The sequence below is a fragment of the Bos taurus genome, chromosome 24, assembly GCF_002263795.3.
Source record: "Bos taurus isolate L1 Dominette 01449 registration number 42190680 breed Hereford chromosome 24, ARS-UCD2.0, whole genome shotgun sequence".
NCBI lineage: Eukaryota > Metazoa > Chordata > Mammalia > Artiodactyla > Bovidae > Bos > Bos taurus.
In genome coordinates, this window is record NC_037351.1 from 58,670,946 (window position 1) to 58,695,073 (window position 24,128).

The 24,128-nt window shown below is 44.6% G+C and overlaps 1 long non-coding RNA gene across 1 annotated transcript; it reads right to left on the reverse strand.

Moving 5' to 3' along the window:
* Positions 1–970: 970 nt before the first annotated feature.
* Positions 971–24,128, reverse strand: LOC132343801 (uncharacterized). The gene is made up of 4 exons (XR_009492770.1): positions 23,592–24,128; positions 23,412–23,476; positions 3,732–3,923; positions 971–1,166 (listed from the first exon to the last, which is right to left on the reverse strand). It is a non-coding gene; the product is annotated as an uncharacterized lncRNA (long non-coding RNA).

Here is a 24,128-nt window from a genome sequence, read left to right on the forward strand (position 1 = left end):
CTGTCCATGGGATTCTCCAGGCAAGAATCCTGGAGTGGGTTGCCATTTCCTTCTCGAGGGGGTCTTCCCAACCCAGGGATCGAATGTGTGTCTCCTGGACTGGCAGACAGACTCCTTACCACTGAGCCACCAGGGAAGCCCCATGTAGGACTTCCTACTTCTGTCTTCTCCTGCCTTCATTCTCGAACCCAAACTAGAACTTAAACCATTGACTCTTGTTCTGAGATCTTCTGACACTGACGGATGTTATAGCATTGGCTCTTCTGTGTCTCTAGCTGACTGATCATAGATCTTGAGATTTCCTACCCAAAACAATTCATTCAGTGAAACGTCTTTAATGAAAGGGGGAGAATCAAGCATTCAACATGAATCTTCTATAAGAATTGGACCCTTGGGAAACCAAATACTAGATGTGAAGTTACTCTTCTTAGACGTATTACAGATAACCAATCAGCATAGACGATAAAATCAGAATCGCACCGTTTGGGCCCTAGGCTTCCTGTGCCGGGCGCGCTCCTGGTGCCCAGTGACGCTCCTGCCCTCGGAATCTGGGAGCTGGCCACCTCCTTATCTCCTGTTCCTTTGCTTTTGTCAGGAGCCAGCTTGAGTGGGTTATATGCGAGCAAAGGAAATGAGAATTTTGCACACATTCTTTTGATTTGCCTTTGTTTATGGTGCTTGAATCCTGAATAATAAAAAAAAAAAAACTTTTTAACCTGAATAAAGTCAAGTCTAGGTTTCATTTCCTTTATAAGCTTTGCCTTAGTTCTAGTCTTCAAATAGCCCTTTGCACCTTGAGATTATATAAATGTCCATCCATGGTTTTTGTTGCTTTATTTTTGTTTATTTTTCTTTCTTCATTACCTTCCCTGCATTTCCCTTTGGTTCTTGGGTGGTTTTATTTTTTCCATTAAAATTTCTCATCAAGTCTGGGTTGTTCTTTCTTTTTTAACATGTATAAAATGTGTGGTACAAGACAGGGTCAGTCTTTATTTTTTTCAAGGGCTAAAGAAAAAGAAGCATACATACATTTGAGAAAAGACCCTGGAATGCTGTTTCATATCTAGACTAGTCCCAGCGCCTCTATAACCGAGCTTTTGGTTTCAAAAACCTTGAATCGATCACAATTCTTCTGAAGCTGGTCCTTTGCTCTTGGCTTGTTCTGTCTTGATGAATTCCCGGGCATGGAAAAAAACAAAAAAAAAGAGTGATCAAGAGTTTGTTCTTCAATATTGGTACCGTGGGAGTGGGGCCTATAGTCTTTATACTCCTAATCTAGCCATCTCTCGTATAAATGTCTCCCAGTCTCTCGTGCCTGAAATAAACTCAGTGTACTCAGTGTTCACCCCTCTTTATTATTATGTTCCTGGCATGCAGCACAATAGAGCCTCCTTCTCTAGAGAACAACAAACCCAAGCACGTTGTGTTCCACTTTATGACGAGATGCATATTTCCCAACAAGAGGCAAAGCCCTCCTGTCAAAGGATTGCACGGATGGTACTTATAAAACATTCCAGCTGGTTAAACGCAGGGCACTGACTGACTAAAGTTGGCTCAGACTCTGAGTTGGCTCTGACCCCACAGCATGTTCATTTGATTGTGAATTGGATTAACTTTTGCTCCTTTGAAGCTCTTGCCTCTCACCGTTTTGTTCTGAAGGAGGAAAACGTGTTAGCCGTCATGTTGGCCCGCAGTTCAATCTGCTGAACATGGGTGTGCGCTCCCATGGAAAGTAGCCCCGTTCTCACAGGCATGTTTTCAACAATCGGGTGTGCAAAAAAATGGGGCTGTGTCTATGCCCCTTTGCCTCTTAACCTACAGGTCCGGCTCCCATGGTCTCAACTTTCTGTGAATATTTTTCTTTCAGAATGTCGTCTAGCTCTTACTCCATCTCTGTGTGAACAGTGTCTGCCTCCTTCTGCTGCCTCTTGAACTGACCGCAATATAGAACGAAAGTGCAATTCACATTTCCCTTTAGGATGTGTGGACAATTACTAAACAGTTCCCCTTTTACCACAAAGAAAGCGAAGAATTGATGCTTTTGAACTGTGGTGTTGGAGAAGACTCTTGAGAGTCCCTTGGACAGCAAGGAGATCGAACAAGTCGATCCTAAAGGAAATCAGTCCTGAATATTGATTGGAAGGACTGATGCTGAAGCTGAAGCTCCGATACTTTGGCCATCTCATGGGAAGAACTGACTTGTTTGAAAAGACCCTGGTGCTGGGAAAGACTGAAGGTGGGAGAGGAAGTGGACAACAGAGGATGAGATGGTTCAATGGCATCACCGACTCAAATCAATGGTCATGAGTTTGAGTAAACTCCAGGAGTTGGGGATGGACAGGAGGGAGGCCTGGTGTTCTGCAGTCCATGGGGTTGCAAAAGTCAGCACGACTGACTGACTGAACTGAACTGAACCATCTTTTTAAAATTTGAAATGTAGACACACAAAACAGTTTTGGATTTTTGATTAAAAGGTAACTCAGGGAATTCCCTGGAGGTCTGGTGGTTGGGACTCCGCCTTCTCACTGCAAAGGGCCTAGGGTCCACCCCTTGGGACTAAGACCCTGCAAACTGTGTGCTGGAGCCAAAAAGAAGAAAAAGAAGAGACACAACTGACTGTTTAAACCGGTATGACCCGAACTGACGGCAGGCATGCCTGTTCTTTTTTCTTAAAATTTTATTTAATATTATTGTTTTACTCTGAAAGCTGGGGATCATGGTGGGGTCCTAGATAAAGAAAATACATGGTTTTTATCCTATTCCTTCTGCTTTGCATTGAAGACGAGGGTGAGCCTCCTCTTCCCACTCTCTCCCATCAGTCCACAGCCCCCTGATCTGCTGGCAGCGCCCACCTTTCCTCTCACTCACCACCAACTGCCCGTCTTTTCTTTTCCTGTAGCATCAGGTTGTCAGTCACAGTCAGCTCTCGTTTACACTTTGCAGCCTCCCTTCACTAGATGGCGCTCAGTCCGCCCCACTCAATTCCTCCCTCTTCCTTACAGGGTTCGGACTCAAATTGGGCGCTACACAGAGACTGCTGCTGCCGCTGCTAAGTCGCTTAAGTCGTGTCCGACTCTGTGCGACCCCATAGACGGAAGCCCACCAGGCTCCCCCGTCCCTGGGATTCTCCAGGCAAGAACACTGGAGTGGGTTGCCATTTCCTTCTCCAATGCAGGAAAGTGAAAAGTGAAAGTGAAGTCGCTCAGTCGTGTCCGACTCTTAGCGACCCCATGGACTGCAGCCCACCAGGCTCCTCCATCCATGGGATTTTCCAGGCAAGAGTACTGGAGTGGGGTGCCATTGCCTTCTCCGTACACAGCGACTACAATCTTCCAAATAGGGAGCCCCTCACTGATTGTTGAATCTAATTGGTACTGTCAACCCCTTCCTTCCCTGCACTCATTCCAGCAAATCACCAGGCAAGACCCAAGTACTCACAGCCAAGAGGGTGACTCTGCTCCCAATGCTGGGCCTATAGTTGTGTAAATACACTGAACTAACCCGATGAACTTGACTAGATCCCTCAAAGATGGAATCTATACAGAACCAAGCAAAGCACCAACGGCATGCCTGCATGCACGCTAAGTCACTTCAGTCGTGTCCGACTCATCGTGACTCTATGGACTATAGCCCACCAGGCAGTACTCTGTCCATAGGATTCTCCAGGCAAGAATCTAGAGTGGATTGCTATGTCCTCCCCTAGGGACCCAGGGATTGAACCCAAGTCTTACCTCTCCTGGACTGGCAGGTGGGTTCTTTACCACAAGCGCCACCTGGGAAGCCCTCTACATTGGTAGAACAGATGTTAAAAATGGTGATGATGAGGGAACCTCCTGGTCATCCAGTGGTCAAGACTCTGAGCTTCCAATGCAGGGTGTAAGCGTTCAATCCCTCATCTGGGAACTAAGATCCTGCGTGGCCTGCTGCCAAAAGATAAAAAAAAAAAAAGGAAATGATAATAAAGGGAGATTGGTCTGACTGTGATGTATAAAATGGATTGAGAGGGGAGATTGCAAAAACAGGCAGACCATGTGGGAATGTGATATGATCCCAACATGGGATAAAGAGGTGTATTGGAATTAGGAATAGACAGATCGATTTAAGACCTAATGGGAGATTAACAGGATTTGGTAGTAACTCCACAAACAGAGAGAAGCAGAAAGTGATTCGATGGCATTTCCTAGGTAGGGAGGTAAGGGCATGTGGAGAAGCAGTTAGGAACTTGGTCTTCACATCCAAACAAACCAAAGTTTAAAGCCCACGTCTACTGATTAGCAGCTGTATGACCCTGGTAAAGAGGCTTAATCTTTCCAAGCTCAGACTTTTCTTCTATAAAATGGCAGAGCTATGAGAAATAAGTGAAATGTAAGGTACTTTTAATGGTGCTGGCAAGAAAATACACATTCAAGGAAAGTTAGCCATCATCCTTTCCCTCTGTTCCATCTACCCATCAGAGATTTTCCGAAAGGAAGGTGGTACTCTATTTTCCCATAGAAAACTAACCATTGGTTCCCCAAATGGTTCAAGCCAAAAAGAATCTTAACAGTGCGTTTCAGTGTTTACCACGGGCACAGCTGCTCATCATGAAACTTCTCCGACAGATAAATCAGGCACCCAGCTGACATACAGTAATCACCATCGACAAGAAGGAAACCAGGTTCATGTCACAGCATGATTTGTTTGCCCTTAGTGAGAAACTTTCCCTGCCAAATTGCTTTCTTTTTTGGAAACCACAAATGGAAACCTTAACTTCACCTCCTCCTATTCAGTGAAAAACAAAACAAGTTCAATACTAAAACAGTTGTTTGGGGTTGAAGTTGATCAACTTTGTTATTCTTATCAACAATCCTGGCATATGTGTATTGTATCATATTATATTTTCAAGAGTATAAGTTGGTATCTACATTGGCATCCTTTTAAAAGTCCTTAACTTGCATACCACTGACCAAAGTCCAAACTTTTCTTTCTGTATTAATACCAATACCACCTCTGATCACACACGGTCACTACTCTTGATGTGAGAAACACAGTTCAGTCTTTTTCTGAAATTTTACCTCCTGGTTTTGATTAACTGAAAAGAGTCAAGACAACGTTTTGATAAATGGCAGGAGGCAGATTGTGCTAAGACATGCTCTTCTGGCCCAGAAATGGCCTCGATCTGAGAACATAAGATAAGAAACAGGAAATGAAAAATGAAAATAAAAATCCCCCCCAACTGTAGAGCGTATTAATAGTAAATAACCTTCTGGAGATTGTTTGTCTTTAAACATCCGAAAATAGGCTTTTGGTGACTTCCTGGCTAGATGAGCATAACTTTTTATGAGAGACAGGACCAGGATCCACATAACTTAGAACAAAGCTAAATAAGTCACATTTTCTCAGTCAGCGTTCTCTTTCTCTCTTCCTTTCATTTGTTATTTCCCTTCAGTTAATCGAGACTCCATCTCCACAGAAAAGAATTTTGTCAAGTACATTTAAAAAATTTATTTGCATACTTATTTACTCAACAAACATTTATTTTTAAATGCCTATTATAGTTGAAATGACTGGAACACGTTTTACTTTTTCTCTCTTTATGTCCTTATGAGATGACTATGGAATATATAGAGGAAAAGGCCACAGATGTGTGACTATCCATGGAATTTCCTGGTGATCCAGTGGTTAGGACTCTGGGTTTCCCCTGCAGGAGATACTGTTCAGTCCCTGGTCCGGGAACTAAGATCCTGTGAGCCACGCAGCTTTTCAGGGAGAGGGTCGGGGGAAGAGTGACTATCCATTAGCAACTACTTGAGAAAACGGAAGAATGTGAGTCCAGAGAGATGAGACCCCCTGAGAATCCCCACATTCGCTCTAAGTGCAGCGACTTTTCCTCCTGGTTGCCCTGGATGATTCTAGTTTATGCTTTTGTCCATACTCAGTCACTTCAGTCGTGTCCGACTCTGTGACCTCATGGACCATAGCCCACCAGGCTCCTCTGTCCATGGGATTTCCCAGGCAAGAATACTGGAGTGGGTTGCCATGCCCTCCTCCAGGGGATCTTCCCCACCCAGGGATGGAAACCACATCTCCTGTGTCTCCTACATTTCAGGTGGATTCTTTACCACTGAGCTGCTAGGGAAGCCCACTTTATGCTCATATTCCTGGAATAATTATTGATAGGGATCCCAATCAATCACCAGACATGTCCCAGTTTGGAGATTAAATTATATGGTTTCTATATGTAATTTCATTTGGGAAAATCCAAGATTTCTGTTCAAAGTAAATACTTATTCTTTACTCCTCACGTCTCCCACAGGTAAGAGTATTTCCATACCACACCCCAGACAGAAAGAATGGGAGAATACTTCTGGCTTCCCTCTTCTCCTCCTGGTATTCTTGGAGTACCAGACCACCTTATTTGTCTCTTGAGAAATCTGTATGCAAGTCAAGAAGCAACAGTTAGAACCAGACATAGAACAACAGACTGGTTTAAACTTGGGAAAGGAGTGTGACAAGGCTATATATTATCACCTTGCTTATTTTCCCTATATGCAGAGTACATCTTGCAAAATGCCAGGCTGGATGAACCACAAGCTGGAATCAAGATTTCCAGGAGAAATATCAACAACCTCAGATAGGCAGGTGATACCACTCTAATGCCGGAAAGTAAAGAGGAACTAAAGAGCCTCTCGATGCAGGTGAAACAGGAGAGTGAAAAAGTTGGCTTGAAACTCAATATTAAAAAAATTAAGATAATGGCATCCAATCTCTCATTTCATGGCAAATAGATGGGGCAGAAGTGGAAACAGTGACCGATTTTATTTTCTTGGGCTCTAAAATCACTGTGGATGGTGACTGTAGCCATGAAATTAAAAGACACTTGCTCTTTGGTAGGAAAGTTATGACAAACCTCAGTTCAGATCAGTTACTCAGTCGTGTCCAACTCTTTGCAACTCCATGGACTGCAGCATGCCAGGCTTCCCTGTTCACCAACTCCCAGAGCTTACTCAAACTCATGTCCATTAAGTTGGTGATGCCATCCAACCATGTCATCCTCTGTTGTCCCCCTCTCCTCCTGCCTTTAATCTTTCCCAGAATCAGGGTCTTTTCCAGTGAGTCAGTCATCAGGTGGCCAAAGTATTGGAGCTTCAGCTTCAGCATCAGTCCTTCCAATGAATATTCAGGATTGATCTCCTGTAGGATTGACTGGAGGATCTCCTTGCAGTCCAAGGGACTCTCAAGAGTCTTCTCCAACACCACAGTTCAAAAGCATCAATTCTTCAGTGCTCAGCTTTCTTTATGGTCCAACTCTCACATCCATACATGACTATTGGAAAAACCATACTCTGACTAGATAGACCTTTGTTGGCAAAGTAATGTCTCCACTTTTTAATATACAGTCTAGGTTGGTCATAGCTTTTCTTCTAAGGAGCAAGTGTCTTTTAATTTTGGCTGCAGTCACCATCTGCAGTGATTTTGGAGCCCAAGAAAATAGCCTGTCACTGTTTCCACTGTTTCCCTATCTATTTGCCATGAAGTGATGGACCCGATGCCATGATCTTAGTGTTTTGAATGTTGAGTTTTTTATGACAAACCTACACAGTGTATTAAAAAGCAGAGACACCACTTTGCTGACATTTTCCAGCAGTCATGTACAGATGTGAGAACTGGACCATAAAGAATGCTGAGCACCAAAGAATTGATGCTTTCAAATTGTGGTGCTGGAGAAGACTCTTGGAGTCCCTTGGACTGCAAGAAGATCCAACCAGTCAATCCTAAAGGTAATCAACACTGAATATTCATTGCTAAGTTGAAATTCAAATACTTTGGCCACCTGATGTGAAGAACTGACTATTAGAAAAGACCCTGATGCTGGGAAAGATTGAAGGCAGGAGGAGAAGGGGACGACAGAGGATGAGATGGTTGGATGGCATCACGGACTCAATGGCATGAATTCGAGCAGGCTCCAGGAGATAGTGAAGGACAGAGGAGCCTGGTGTGCTCTGTCTATGAGGTTGCAAAGAGTCAGACAGGACTTAAGAGACTGAACAACCACTTCTGGCTTCTCTCTGCTCCCTTGAGTTCTCCTCCAAGTGGGAGATGGCTGAGCTAACTGCTGAGGCTGAGAGGAGGGGCTGGGTGTGCTCGGCCCTGCTTTGGGCAGCAGGGGTTCCTGGCAGATCTCACTGCTCACACAGAGGGCACACTCGGGTCTGCTGGTCACTACGTGGGGCCAGTGGCCGCCCTCCTGTTTCAGCGCCAGCTTGAATAAACTTGATTAATTTGCCCAGGGAATGATGCCAGTTAAGCCAAGGGGCCTCAGATCCACATTCTTCAATCAACTTAATCAGTAAAATATTGACATTTTAATCTTCTTTTTTTTTTTTTTTTTTTGTCTCCTATGTCTTATTTGTTATTTGGCTCCAAATTTGGGTACAGAGGTTTATTGAACTCCAAAACTCTAATGTCTTCATACTTTAGCTAAGAACACTGAGGCATGGGCACAAGGGATGACCTTGTGGATTGAAATAGAATATGGAGATTGACTGTTCTGAAAAGGGCGGGAAGCTCAAATTTTAGCCTTGGGGTGAGGATAGGGGACTGTATCCCGCATTAAACTACAGAAGCACAGCTTCACGTAATATTCCAAGGACATTAAAGCAGGGATTAATTCACCAAAATAAGTTTTTGAGCCCCAGAAGGACTGAATGGAAACAAGCAGAGCGCCAGCATACAGACCTTTCAGACATTCTTCTGAGCAAGTACAGTAAGGTTTACTCTCCACTGTGTGGTGAGATTTACAGGCCTGCTCTGCCCGTTCGGAGGAGACCTGGATTTCCTGTGTTAGTTAGAAGGGGTGTGAACTGTTCTCATTAGGGGATGTGTCGAAAGCCGCTTCTCCAATCACATTATCAGCAATAAAGCTCTCATTCGGTTCCCCGTTTGCATGCCTCAGTTGATTTCAAGCTCAGAAGGGGAATAAAAGGATATTATTATCTGATTCCCCTTCTCCATTACCAACAACTCCAGTGTCCACCAGATACGCCAGGAGCCTATCATTTGTAGAGTTAAAAAATATTAATTGTAGGTTGAAAACCCTCTCCCACCACGCAGAGCTTGCAGCCATCCTCTTAGAGCCTTACTGATTATGGAAGAACGGGTGAGGGTCGGCGGATAGGTAACGAAAACATGAAACATGGGAGAACAGGGGACACACCAGGCAGATAAAGTGCCCTTAGAGGAAGAAAGGCCACGAAGGAAAGAGAAATTTTTCTTTAAAAGTCATTAGGACTTCCCTGGTGGTGCCGTGGATAGGAATCCACCCACCAGTGCAGGGGACACGGGTTTGATCCCTGGTCCAGAAAGATCCCACACACCACGGGCAACTAAGCCCACAGCCCACAGCCTCTGAGCCCTTGTGCTGCAACTACTGAAGCCTGGGTGCTTCGAGCCCGTGCTTCGCAGCACAGGAGCCACCACAGTGAGAAGCCCTCACCTTGCAACGAGACAGCAGCCCATACGCAGCAGCGAAGACCCAGGGCAGCAAAAGCAAACAACACATTATTTTAAAAAAATCATTGAAGTGCACAAAAACAAAACAGAAAATGTTGCATTCATGATTAAGAACAGGAAGCAATAGAAAAAGAACTTTTGAATCAAAAGAAAACAAATTAAAGGTATTGTAGCAAAACCCAAAAATTCAATAGAAGCTTTGGGAGAGAGGCTGAGAAAATGTACCAGAAAAAAAGGAATGTGAAGCTAAAGAAGTAGAAAATAGGAGAGAAAAGAAGAAAAGTTTACATCAGTCTGGAAGGTCCAACATCTTAATCATAAGACATCCAGAAAGAGAGAAAAGAAATAAATGTAGAAGAGGAAAAGACAGAGAACTAATTCAAGATAATTCCCTATAACTGAAGGATGTGAGTTTACAGATTCAACAAATCTCCTAAGTGGCATGGCCAGTGAATTTATTAAAAAATACCAAGGAGAGATCACTGTGTAATTCCAGAACACTGAGTACAAAAATGAGATCCCAAGACCATTCAGAGAGAAGAAAACACACACACACACACACACGTCTCACAAAAAGACAGGTTTCACAAAACAACTCAATAAGCTGACAGAAGATGAAGAAATTCCTTTGAAATTATGAAAGAGAATGATTTCCAACTAAGACTTTTATATCCTGTTCACATGTCAATCAAGTAGGAAGCTAGACTAAAGACCTTTTCATATATGAAGGCCCCATCTTCTTTACCTCCCACTTATTTCTCAGGAAGCTGTGGGAGTGTGAATTTCATCAGAATGAGTGAGGTGATCAAGATGACATGGAATCCAGGAAGTGGGACGAACCAAAGAGGAAGAGGTAGGATAACGGGAAAGGGAGATCCTGGGATAACAGCTTTACAGCCGGCCGTGAGAGCAGTCTCAGCTGCAGGAGCTCGGTGAAGGGCTCCAGAAGGGCTGTCTCCAAAACAAAACAGAAAGAAACTGAGATGTGCTTGAAATTACGGAAAGGAGATGTATTCTGCTGGCAGAGAGTTTGGGGATAGATTAATGATACAAAGAAAACTAAGTGAATGAAAAAAAATAGGCAGTTATCATCTCCAAGGAAAATAAAAAGCTGTACAAAAAGTATATTACATGACTCATCTGTGCATATAAATGTTGATTTAACCAAAACTTACCACATGCTTATAGTGGTGAGAATAGAGGTGTAGAGAAAAGAAATGTTGAGGAAAGGAAACCGTTTAAGAGCAATAAATATTAATCTTCTAAATAAGGAAGTCACTAGACAAAATCCAAAAGATATCAAATATGAATAGTGAATAGTAGTAAATGTCACTCAGTCGTATCCAACTCTTTGTGACCCCATGGACTGTAGCCTACCAGGTTCCTCCATCCATGGGATTTTCCAGGCAAGAATACTGGAGTGGGTTACCATTTCCAAGAATATATAAATTCTTAAACTATGAGAAGAAATACTAGAATTGCTAAAATAGGTGAAAATGATCTTTAGATAAGACTGGAAAAACAATATTGAAAAGAGTTAGGCAAGGGGTATGGTGGTTTTCAGTTTTAGTGATCCGACTATTTCACTTTTAAACTGTGCTCATGTATCAGTTTGTTTTTAAGTATAAACTAAATCAACAGCTTGTTTTCCCAGACTAAAGTATAACTTGCTTATACAAGAGATTTGGTTTTCATCCAGTTTTTGAAGTATTCCCTCAACACTTCTCCCTGTAAAACTGATCAAAACTTCTTAATAAGAAGTGAAAACAAAGAAAACAAAAATGGCAACATTTATTCATTTATGGAATTCAAATATCTGTGAAGAGTTTACTATAGTTGCAGTTGCCTGGTGTACAACCCATGAACAAAACTGAAGAAGGCCCTATCTTAGCACAGTTTACTATTCTTTACAGGGCAATACCAGCTGATAACTGGAAACAAAAATAAGAGGAAAATCATGATTTTGCAGCTGCCCTGTATTGATTCAGGCAGAGATCATCAATGGACAGTAAAAACATGTGTAAGATTATTGGAGAACTTGTGATCCACATAGACTCAAAGGACCACTCATATACTGCTCACTCTTCACAAAGGGAAAATACATTCTTGCCTTGAAGCGATTTCGTAAATATCACCTGAGGAAAGTGACCAAAGCAAATGTCAGTGTGATAGGCCCCGGATGAGATGAGGAGGAAGCGTGATGAGCAGGAAGCGTGATGAAGAGGAAGCGTGATGAGCAGGAAACGTGCAACAGCAGCAACGTGCATCCTCGGCAAGAGTATTTAGCTCAGATCTAATCATAAAACAATCAGACAGTTTCAGAATAGAGGACATTCTCCAAAATCAGTTGGCCTGGATGCTTCAAAATGTCAACGTCATGAAAAAAAAAGAAAAGAAAGAAACGAGAGGCCTGTTCTTGATTAGAAGAGACTCCGGAGGATAAAGACAGCAGTACAGCCATGAACCTAGACTGAATCCTGGATCAGAAAATAGAATCGCTATGGAGAGACATTTGGGGACAATTGGGGAAATCTTAATATGGATTCTATATTAGATAATGCTAAGGAATTAATGTTAGTTTTCTTAGGAACAACATTCATGTAATGTTTATGTAGGAGGCTGCGTTATTCTCAGGAAGCACAGGCTGAATAGTTTGGGAGTAAAGTGTTATGAGAGTCCCTTGGACTGCAAGGAGATCCAACCAGTCCATTCTGAAAATCAGCCCTGGGATTTCTTTGGAAGGAATGATGCTGAAGCTGAAACTCCAGTACTTTGGCCACCTCATGCGAAGAGTTGACTCATTGGAAAAGACTCTGATGCTGGGAGGGATTGGGGGCAGGAGGAGAAGGGGACGACAGAGGATGAGATGGCTGGATGGCATCACTGACTCGATGGACCTGAGTCTGAGTGAACTCCAGGAGTTGGTGATGGACAGGGAGGCCTGGCGTACTGCGATTCATGGGGTCACGAAGAGTCGGACATGACTGAGCGACTGAACTGAACTGAAAGTGTAATGATGCCAGCAACTCATTTTCAAATTTTACAGCTGAAATAAGAAAGTGTGGCAAAGAATCCACCTGTCAATGCAGGACACACAGGAGGCGTGGATTCAATCCCTGGGTCAGGAAGATCCCCTGGAGAAGGAAATGGCAACCCACTCCAGTGTTCTTGCCTGGAGAATCCCATGGACAGAGGAGCCTGGCAGGCTACAGTCCACGGGGTCACAGAGAGTCAGACACGACTGAGAACAGAAGAGCTAATGTGTGTGTGTCGGGGGGTGGGGTGGGATGTCAGTGAAGGTGGATGGGGCAATAAAGCAAATGTGGCTACACGTTAATAACTGCTGAATTTGTGTCCAACTTTTCAGTAGGTTTAAATTTTTTCCAAATAAAAGTTGGGTGAAAAGGAAAAAAAAAAAAGCACCAACCATGGCAGGCTTACTGAAAGTACCCTGAATATGAGAAAGTTGGAAAGGGCAGACGACCAGGGTCATCTGAATGCCAAATGCTCTCTGTTTTTTGAAAGCAGTGATTGCTACATTGTTTTCCATTTCTAAAAATTTCCTAAATTCCAGCACAACAATTAATTCTACAAGAGTTCCAAAAATGCCTGACTGTTTCAGTATTCAAGGCAAATTGTTTCTGGGTACCAAAAAAAACACAAAACCCCACCACACACACACACACACACACACACACACACATGCTCCCTGCGCCCACTGAAGGAGAAGAACAGGAGCTTCTGATGGTTGAGAGAGAGTGATGGCTCTCCTTCAAGAAGTGAACAGGACCCCGGCTCCCTGGTTTCCCCTGCGGTAAACTCAGATCGTGGCTCACCCCATGAGGGATGCCCCAGGAAGTAACTGCGGGCCCTGGCCTGCAAGCAGAGGAGAACACAATCTCCTCTTCTAAAAGTTCTTCCTTTAGAGCTCAGAACTCACCAGCGGATCGAACCTGGTCAAAATCCACGCAGTCTGAGTGTGGACGACTCAGAGAAAGAAGGCTCCCATCCCATAAAAATGATTTCAGGATTACAGGACAAGTTTTCTGAGGACAGTCTGAGAGAATCGGCCACTTTGCCAGGAAATGAACAACATGTGGAAATTTCATGACGGTTCTTCAGAGGTCCAAAGAAAATGGCGACCAGATGCTCCCCACTGCCACGAGAGGCAGGGAAGGAGGAAACTGGCCACAAGGAGGGCACCTCTTTCTGGGAAGGTTATTCAAAGGGTCTGGGCATGTCTAGAGAACCTGACGCCCCCTCAAGGTGATTCAAGGCTTGGTCACAAGTGAGTTTAAAAGAACATTTATTTATCTAGTTAGCCAATTGGAGCTTTGAATATTTTAGTTGATACAGAAAATTCCTAAGTTTTGTTTAATTTAACCACTCCATACTTTATTTTCTATTTCCTTTTTTTTTTAAACCCACGCACCAGAGAAAGGGGATACCAAGATCTTTCTGTAGAGAATGCAAACGTTCCCTCATCACGACTGTCTCTGCCACAAGTGACACGGCAGAAATTCATCCAAAGCAGTGAGTCAACCACAGTGGATCCACATTCGACTTGGGATGGAAACTCGGGGTGGGGCTGAGATAAACGGGGACCTGGGACCCTTTACGTCAGTGGATGGAGGTCTTCTCAAGGAACACAAAGCAAAGGAATGATAAGGGACTAAAAACAGCTACAGGCTTGGGCAGTCAGGGCAATTATAAACAATCAGATCAGATCAGATCAGATCAGTCACTCAGTTGTGTCTGACTCTTTGCGACCCCATGAACCGCAGCATGCCAGGCCTCCCTGTCCATCACCAACTCCCGGAGTTCACTCAGACTCATGTCCATCGAGTCAGTGATGCCATCCAGCCATCTCATCCTCTGTCGTCCCCTTCTCCTCCTGCCCCCAATCCCTCCCAGCATCAGAGTCTTTTCCAATGAGTCAACTCTTTGCATGAGGTGGCCAAAGTACTGGAGTCTCAGCTTTAGCATCATTCCTTCCAAAGAAATCCCAGGGCTGATCTCCTTCAGAATGGACTGGTTGGATCTCCTTGCAGTCCAAGGGACTCTCAAGAGTCTTCTCCAACACCACAGTTCAAAAGCATCAATTCTTCAGCACTCAGTCTTCTTCATAGTCCAACTCTCACATCCATACATGACCACAGGAAAACCATAGCCTTGACTACATGAACATCTGTTGGCAAAGTAATGTCTCTGCTTTTGAATATGCTATCTAGGTTGGTCATAACTTTCCTTCCAAGGAGTAAGCGTCTTTTAATTTCATGGCGTCTTTTAATTTCACCATCTGTAGTGATTTTGGAGCCCAAAAAAAATAAGGTCTGACACTGTTTCCACTGTTTCCCCATCTATTTCCCATGAAGTGATGGGACCGGATGCCACGATCTTCGTTTTCTGAATGTTGAGCTTTAAGCCAACTTTTTCACTCTCCACTTTCATCTTCATCAAGAGGCTTTTTAGTTCCTCTTCACTTTCTGCCATAAGGGTGGTGTCATCTGCATATCTGAGGTTATTGAGATTTCTCCCGGCAATCTTGATTCCAGCTTGTGTTTCTTCCAGCCCAGCATTTCTCATAATGTACTCTGCATATAAGTTAAATAAGCAGGGTGACAGTATACAGCCTTGACGTACTCCTTTTCCTATTTAGAACCAGCCTGTTGTTCCATGTCCAGTTCTAACTGTTGCTTCCTGACTTGCATACAAATTTCTCAAGAGGCAGATCAGGTGGTCTGGTATTTCCATCTCTTTCAGAGTTTTCCACAGTTTACTGTGATCCACACAGTCAGAGGCTTTGGCATAGTCAATAAAGCAGAAATAGATGCTTTTCTGGAACTCTCTTGCTTTTTCCATGATCCAGCAGATGTTGGCAATTTGATCTCTGGTTCCTCTGCCTTTTCTAAAACCAGCTTGAACGTCTGGAAGTTCACGGTTCACATATTGCTGAAGCCTGGCTTGGAGAATTTTGAGCATTACTTTACTAGCATGTGAGATGAGTACAATTGTGCGGTAGTTTGAGCATTCTTTGGCATTGTCTTTCTTTGGGATTGGAATGAAAACTGACCTTTTCCAGTCCTGTGGCCACTGCTGAGTTTTCCAAATTTGTTGGCATATTGAGTGCAGCACTTTCACAGCATCATCTTTCAGGATTTGAAATAGTTCCACTGGAATTCCATCACCTCCACTAGCTGTGTTCGTAGTGATGCTTTCTAAGGCCCACTTGACTTCACATTCCAGGATGTCTGGCTCTAGGTCAGTGATCACACCATCGTGATTATCTGGGTCGTGAAGATCTTTTTTGTACAGTTCTTCTGTGTTTTCTTGCCATCTCTTCTTAATATCTTCTGCTTCTGTTAGGTCCATACCATTTCTGTCCTTTATCGAGCCCGTCTTTGCATGAAATGTTCCTTTGGTATCTGTGATTTTCTGGAAGAGATCTCTAGTCTTGCCCATTCTGTTGTTTTCCTCTATTTCTTTGCATTGATCACTGAAGAAGGCTTTCTTATCTCTTCTTGCTATTCTTTGGAACTCTGCATTCAGATGCTTATATCTTTCCTTTTCTCCTTTGCTTTTTGCTTCTCTTCTTTTCACAGCTATTTGTAAGGCCTCCCCAGACAGCCATTTTGCTTTTTTGCATTTCTTTTCCATGGGGATCGTCTTGATCCCTGTCTCCTGTACAATGTCACAAACCTCATTCCACAGTTCATCAGGCACTCTATCAGATCTAGTCCCTTAAATCTATTTCTCACTTCCACTGTATAATCATAAGGGATTTGATTTAGGTCATACCTGAATGGTCTAGTGGTTTTCCCTACTTTCTTCAATTTAAGTCTGAATTTGGCAATAAGGAGCTCATGATCTGAGCCACAGTCAGCTCCCGGTCTTGTTTTTCCTGACTGTATAGAGCTTCTCCATCTTTGGCTGCAAAGAATATAATCAATCTGATTTTGGTGTTGACCATCTGGTGATGTCCATGTATAGAGTCTTCTCTTGTGTTGTTGTAAGAGGGTTTGCTATGACCAGTGCATTTTCTTGGCAAAACTCTATTAGTCTTTGCCCTGCTTCATTCCGTATTCCAAGGCCAAATTTGCCCGTTACTCCAGGTATTTCTTGACTTCCTACTTTTGCATTCCAGTCCCCTATAATGAAAAGGACATCTTTTTTGGGTGTTAGTTCTAAAAGGTCTTGTAGGTCTTCATAGAACCGTTCAACTTCAGCTTCTTCAGTGTTACTGGTTGGGGCATAGACTTGGATTAATGTGATATTGAATGGTTTGCCTTGGAAACGAACAGAGATCATTCTGTTGTTTTTGAGATTGCATCCAAGTACTGCATTTCGGACTCTTTTGTTGACCATGATGGCTACTCCATTTCTTCTGAGGGATTCCTGCCTGCAGTAGTAGATATAATGGTCATCTGAGTTAAATTCACCCATTCCAGTCCATTTCAGTTCACTGATTCCTAGAATGACGACATTCACTCTTGCCATCTCTTGTTTGACCACTTCCAATTTGCCTTGATTCATGGACCTGACATTCCAGGTTCCTATGCAATATTGCTCTTTACAGCATCGGACTTTGCTTCTATCACCAGTCACATCCACAGCTGGGTATTGTTTTTGCTTTGGCTCCATCCCTTCATTCTTTCTGGAGTTATTTCTTCACTGATCTCCAGTAGCATATTGGGCACCTACTGACCTGGGGAGTTTCTCTTTCAGTATCCTATCATTTTGCCTTTTCATACTGTTCATGGGGTTCTCAAGGCAAGAACACTGAAGTGGTTTGCCATTCCCTTCTCCAGTGGACCACATTCTGTCAGATCTCTCCACCATGACCCACCCATCTTGGGTTGCCCCACAGGCATGGCTTAGTTTCATTGAGTTAGACAAGGCTGTGGTCCTAGTGTGATTAGATTGACTAGTTTTCTGTGAGTATGGTTTCAGTGTGTTTGCCCTCTGATGCCCTCTTGCAACATCTACCGTCTTACTTGGGTTTCTCTTACCTTGAGCGTGGGGTATCTCTTCACGGCTACTCCAGCAAAGCGCAGCCATTGCTCCTTACCTTGGACGAGGGGTATCTCCTCACCGCTGCCCTTCCTGACCTTCACCATGGAACAGCTGATGGTCTGTCCCGAAGAACTCTGTTTATTCCTGAATAATCCTGGTCTACTCTCCCTCCAGGCACTTGAAGAAGGGCATTCTCCTACTTCCGCTGCAGGCTCGTGGGCTCAGGAACTCCTTCCAGTTTCCTGCCCCTTGGCAGGAAGGCCGTGAGGCCCGTGCCCTTAGCAGCAACAAAGCTGGAAATTTTTCTCAGCATGGGCAAGTCCTTCACTGCAAACAATAAGATGCTAAAAAGCTTCCCTGGTGGTGCCAGTGGTAAAGCACCCGGCTGACAGTGCAGTAGACTTAAGAGACAGGGGTTCGATTCCTGAGTCAGGAAGATCCCTTGGAGGAGGGCATGGCAGTCCACTCCAGTGTTCTTGCCTGGAGAATTCCATGAACAAAGGAGCCTGGCGAGCTACAGTCTATGGGGTCGTGGAGGGTCGTACACGACTGAAGCAACTTAGCACGCACCCACGCGAGATACAAAAAGACCCCAAACTAACTCCCACTTCTGAGGTGCCGGGAGAGGAAGCAGGGCCCCAAGCCTGACCCCTGCATGCAGCGTCCCCAAGGGGCGGGCAGCCCACCTCAGCCACCCTTCTGCCAGAGCCTCTATCTGCCTCCACACTCACCCCTTTAAGGAACCTGCCTGACACCCTCAGACAGCAAGCAGTGTCTGCTGGTTCTGGCATTCACTCCCCTGTGCTGAAGCACGAGCCCCAGCAAAGCCTTGCTTAAATTTCTCATCTGGCCTCTTACCAACTCCTATTGATCGAAGAATCCAAGGACCTGGGTCAGCTGCAGAGCGATCAAGGGAACCTTGTTCTAGGGCCCATCGCCTTGGCCTGGCTGCCGCTGATTAACTGCAGCTTCAGCAAGTCTCCTCACTGCTCTGGTCCTCAGTGTCCTACCTGTCAAATGGTCCAGCGGTCAGCAGATTTTAGCCCTCAGCCTGCTTTTGTAAAGTTTTATTGAAACACGGCCATGCCTTTTCATTTACATATTGGCTACCTTCTCGGTATGACAGAGTAGCTGTAATGAAGATTTTGTGGTCCACAAAGCCTCAGATATCTGTCTCTAGCCCTTTGCTAGCAGTTAATAACTCTTGAACTAAGGCAATTCCTTGGGTCCTGTTTCCTACACTGCTGCCTTAAAAAAAAAAAAAAAAATTGAAGTACAGGGGTTTCCTTAGTGGCTCAGATGGTAGAGAATCTGCCTGCAGTGCAGGAGACCCAGGTTTGATCCCTGGGTCAGGAAGACTCCCCTGGAGTAAGGGAATAGCTACCTACTCCAGTATTCTTGCCTGGAGAATTCCATAGACAGAGGAGCCTGACAGGCTACAGTCCATGGGGTTGCAAAGAGTCACACACAACTGGGCAACTAACACCACTACTTATTATACTACTATTACTACACTTGATGTATATTATATGTTACAGGGTTATAGTACAGTGATTCACAATTGCTAAAGGTTACACTCCATTTGCTATTTCAAATCCTGAAAGATGATGCTGTGAAAGTGCTGCACTCAATATGCCAGCAAATTTGGAAACTCGGCAGTGGCCACAGGACTGGAAAAGGTCAGTTTTCATTCCAATCCCAAAGAAAGGCAATGCCAAAGAATGCTCAAACTACCACACAATTGCACTCATCTCACATGCTAGTAAAGTAATACTCAAAATGTTCCAAGCCAGGCTTCAGCAATACGTGAACCGTGAACTTCCAGATGTTCAAGCTGGTTTTAGAAAAGGCAGAGAAACCAGAGATCAAATTGCCAACATCTGCTGGATCATGGAAAAAGCAAGAGTTCCAGAAAAACATCTATTTCTGCTTTATTGACTATGCCAAAGCCTCTGACTGTGTGGATCACAATAAACTGTGGAAAATTCTGAAAGAGATGGGAATACCAGACCACCCGACCTGCCTCCTGAGAAATCTGTATGCAGGTCAGGAAGCAACAGTTAGAACTGGACATGGAACAGACTGGTTCCAAATAGGAAAAGGAGTACGTCAAGGCTGTATACTGTCATCCTGCTTATTTAACTTCTATGCAGAGTACATCATGAGAAACGCTGGGCTGGAAGAAACACAAGCTGGAATCAAGATTGCCGGGAGAAATCTCAACAACCTCAGATATGCAGATGACACCACCCTTATGGCAGAAAGTGAAGAGGAACTCAAAAGCCTCTTGATGAAAGTGAAAGTGGAGAGTGAAAAAGTTGGCTTAAAGCTCAACATTCAGAAAACGAAGATCATGGCATCTAGTCCCATCACTTCATAGGAAATAGATGGGGAAACAGTGGAAACAGTGGCTGACTTTATTTTTGGGGGGCTCCAAAATCACTGCAGATGGTGACTGCAGCCATGAAGTTAAAAGACGCTTACTCCTTGGAAGGAAAGTTACGACCAACCTAGACAGCATATTCAAAAGCAGAGACTTTATTTTGCCAACAAAAGTCATTCTAGTCAAGGCTATGGTTTTTCCAGTAGTAGTCCAGTATGCGTGTGAGAGTTGGACTGGGAAGAAAGCTGAGTGCTGAAGAATTGATGCTTTTGAACTGTGGTGTTGGAGAAGACTCGTGAGAGTCCCTTAGACTGCAAGGAGATGCAACCAGTCCATTCTAAAGGAGATCAGTCCTGGGTGTTCATTGGAAGGGCTGACGTTGAAGCTGAAACACCAATACTTTGGCCACCTCATGAGAAGAGTTGACTCATTGGAAAAGACTCTGATGCTGGGAGGGATTAGGGGCAAGAGGAGAAGGGGATGACAGAGGACGACAGAGGATGGCTGGATGGCATCACTGACTCGATGGACGTGAGTCTGAGTGAACTCCGGGAGTTGGTGATGGACAGGGAGGCCTGGCGTGCTGCGGTTCATGGGGTCGCAAAGAGTCAGACATGACTGAGTGACTGATCTGATCTGATCTGGAGCTCCTCCAGGATTTACGCTGCCACTGACTTCTGTTTGCTGTTTGCTTTGATTTCATCTGTTTTTCTCTTGTTCGCACACACCCGACTTCGTCATTTATTACAGGCTATCTCTTGTGACAGTCAGTGTTCCAGAAAGCCTTCCTAAGTCACCTCCTCTTCCCAACCCCTGCAAGATTCCCCTTTCAGCAAAACTAGAACTTGCCGGGCCGGTTCAGCCTTCCCTGGGCAGTTTTATATCACGTGTGTCTGGGGGCCAGCCCCCAGAGGTTGAAGAAGGCAAGGATTCTTACACACTCTGGCACGGACATTCCTTTGGGGTGTGAGGAAGCCACGGAGGCCACGAGGAAGCCAATCTGAAAAACCCCTAGGCCGTGCATTTGGGTGGCCCTTTTATCATCCGGGCTTCCCTGGCGGCTCAGATGGTAAAGAAGATTCTCTACAGTGCAGGAGACCCAGGTTCAATCCTTGGGTTGGGACGATCCTCGGAAGGAGGGCATGGCAACCCACTCCAGTGATCTTGCCTGGAGAATCCCATGAACAGAGCAGCCTGGGAGCTACAGTCCACGGAGTGACAGAGAGTCAAACACGATTGAGCGACTAAACTTGTGCACGGTTATCAGCAGAGAAGTGGTTCTTTGTGTTGGGCTCACAGCGCCATCTCCTGGCCTCCAGCTAACAATGGCCTTGCCTCTAGAGCTGCAGCGATTCCCCAGAGCAAGGGATTGTCAGCTAGTGCCGCCTGTAAAAGATCCCCGAGAGCAAATCTTTACTGAGCAGTCCTCCCCATCTGAGGTTGACTTTTGGGTCTTGACACCAGCGGGAGCCACTGAGCTGAGGGTCTTCATCCTTACACCGCCTGATCTACCTCCCTTCAGTTAATGACTCTCCACCTGTTTCAGAATACAAGTGCTCCCCCAAATCACTTAAAAATACTCATTTTGGTCCCTGGCACACACAGGTAACTTTGAAGCACTGTCTAGTCATTTTTTTGGTACACTACACATAACAACAATCTAAATACACAATAATTGATTTCTAGCAGGGAATTGCTGGAGAAGGCAATGGCACCCCACTCCAGTCCTCTTGCCTGGAAAATCCCATGGATGGAGGAGCCTGGTGGGCTGCAGTCCATGGGGTCCCTAAGAGTCGGACACGACTAAACGACTTCACTTTCACTTTTCACTTTCATGCACTGGAGAAGGAAATGGCAACCCACTCCAGTGTTCCTGCCTGGAGAATCCCAGGGATCGCACAGAGTTGGACACAACTGAAGTGACTTAGCAGCAGCAGCAGGGAATTGCAAACCTGGGCAAACAAATTCTGCCAAGACATTTGTTCTGAGACCAAAGAAACAGACAGATTGGAAAAGGTAAAGTGAGTAGCAGGGAAATAGAAAGGAAAATGGGTAATGCTACTCACAGAAATGCAGTTTCCATTTTTTGGAAGCATATTTTGTTGATTGTTCCTTTTGACGCTTCTTTAAGATTGGGAATAAATAATGCTCTAGAGAAAAAATAAAAATAAAGACAAGGGCAACCAGGCCATAAAGCAACCATTTTATTTCATAAAAAGGAAAGTAAAAGTTAGCTTGAGCTTTTTGGGGGCCCTGTGTCCTGTTTTCCAAATCAACGATACATCTTTAAGAATAGATAAATAGTACAGTTCTTGTATTATAAATAGGTTTTTTTTTGTTGTTCAGTCACTTAGTCATGTTCGACTCTGCAACCCCATGGACCACAGCATGCCAGGCTTCCCTGTCCTTCACTGTCTCCCAGAGTTTGCTCAAGCGCAAGTCCATCGAGTTGGTGATGGTATCCAAGTACCTCATCCTCTGTCGTCTCCTTCTCCTCCTGCCTTCAGTCTTTCCCAGCATCAGGGTCTCTTCCAATGAGTCAGTTCTTTGCCTCAGGTGGCCAAAGTACTGGAGCTTCAGCTTCAGCATCAGTCCTTCCAATAAATATTCAGGGTTGATTTCCTTTGGATTGACTGGTTTGATCTCCTTGCTGTCCAAGGGACTTTCAAGAGTCTTCTCCAGAACCAAAATTCGAAAGCATCAGTTCTTCGGTGCTCAGCTTCCTTTAGAGTCCAACTCTCATATCCACACATGACTACTGGAAAAACCATAGCTTTGACTCTACAGACCTTTGTCAGCAAAGTGATGTCTCTGCTTTTTAATACATGGTCTTTTTAATACACTACTCCCAACACACACACATACACACGCATGCACACGTGCATTGAGAATCAGAAAAGCACTGAGAATTAATCGGATATGTTAAGTAGTGTGAACCAGCTAGGAAAACAGTGGTCTGGTTTCTCCTGAGGTTTTAATTCTGCAGTAGATAGAGCCTTGCTTTGGAGAAGAGGGTAACTGGCCACACTGGTGTGCCCGTCTCTTAATCCATGACCTTCACCGCAAAGCATTCTTGTTAAAAATGCAGACTGTGAAGCAGACATAGTCTGTGTGAGCTTGTGTATAATGGGGTGATAATAGCACCCACTTCAGTATGTTGTTAAAAAGCTAGATAATATAAGGACTTCCCTGTGGTCCAGTGGTTAAGGTCCGTGCTTCCACTGCAAGGGGCACAGGTTCGACCCCTGGTCAAGGAACTAAGAGCCTGCACAGCATGGCCAAATTAATAAATAAAGTAGAAAAAAATCATTAAAAAATAACTAAACAAAAGCTAGATTATATAGGTAATAAATTTAGAACAGTGCTTGGCATGCAGTGAGTGAATGTCACATAAAGTTCGCTCTGCAGACCAGAGATTCCAGTTCTTGCCTTGGTGGCCAGTCTGACGCTTTGGCACCCTGGTGTTTGGACTGTCTGCTCTCATACATGAGATGACCCCTCGCCAACCCAGGTTGAGCTTTACCTTCACAGCAGCAACGGGCTCCTTCTCCACTTTTCTTGGAGCACTCAGACACGGTGACAAGGGATCTGAGAGGGAAAGCGGGCTTGTAAGGGAGTCTGCTCTTAAGAGCCTCCGTCCTGGAAGTCATCACAGAGCTGCCCGTTAACCCATCTTGGACTCAGGGACCCACGGGGTTCTTACCCAGTGAGATAACAATGTCCACCAGGTGGCGCTATTGGCAAAGAAACCCGCCTGCCAACGCAGGAGACTTAAGAGATCCGGGTTCCATCCCTCCGTCCGGGAGATGCCCTGGAGGAGGGCATGGCAACCCCCTCCAGTCTTCTTGCCTAAAGGATCCCAAGAACAGAGGAGCCTGGCAGGCTGCAGTCCATGCGTCACACAGAGTCGGACACGACTGAAGTGACTTAACAAGCACACTAAGTTTAAACCATTTTCAGGTGAGTGTTCGGAGGCTTACTATCAAGTCACTCTGATACAAAAGCATTTTGCAAACGCCCCTGCAAGAGCCTGGTAACACTGTTTCTTCTTCATCTGGATTTCCACTGATCAATCAGGATGAACTACTTCTGGGCATCTCACTAAATTTAAACCAGAGACCTAGGTCGTCTAGACAGGCAGGCCTTCCCCCTGCCAAAGGCATCCATGTGCATCAGCCTCGAGAGACAACAGACTGTGAAAAAACAATGTTTTAACTAGCTATCTCAACACACCTCAGAC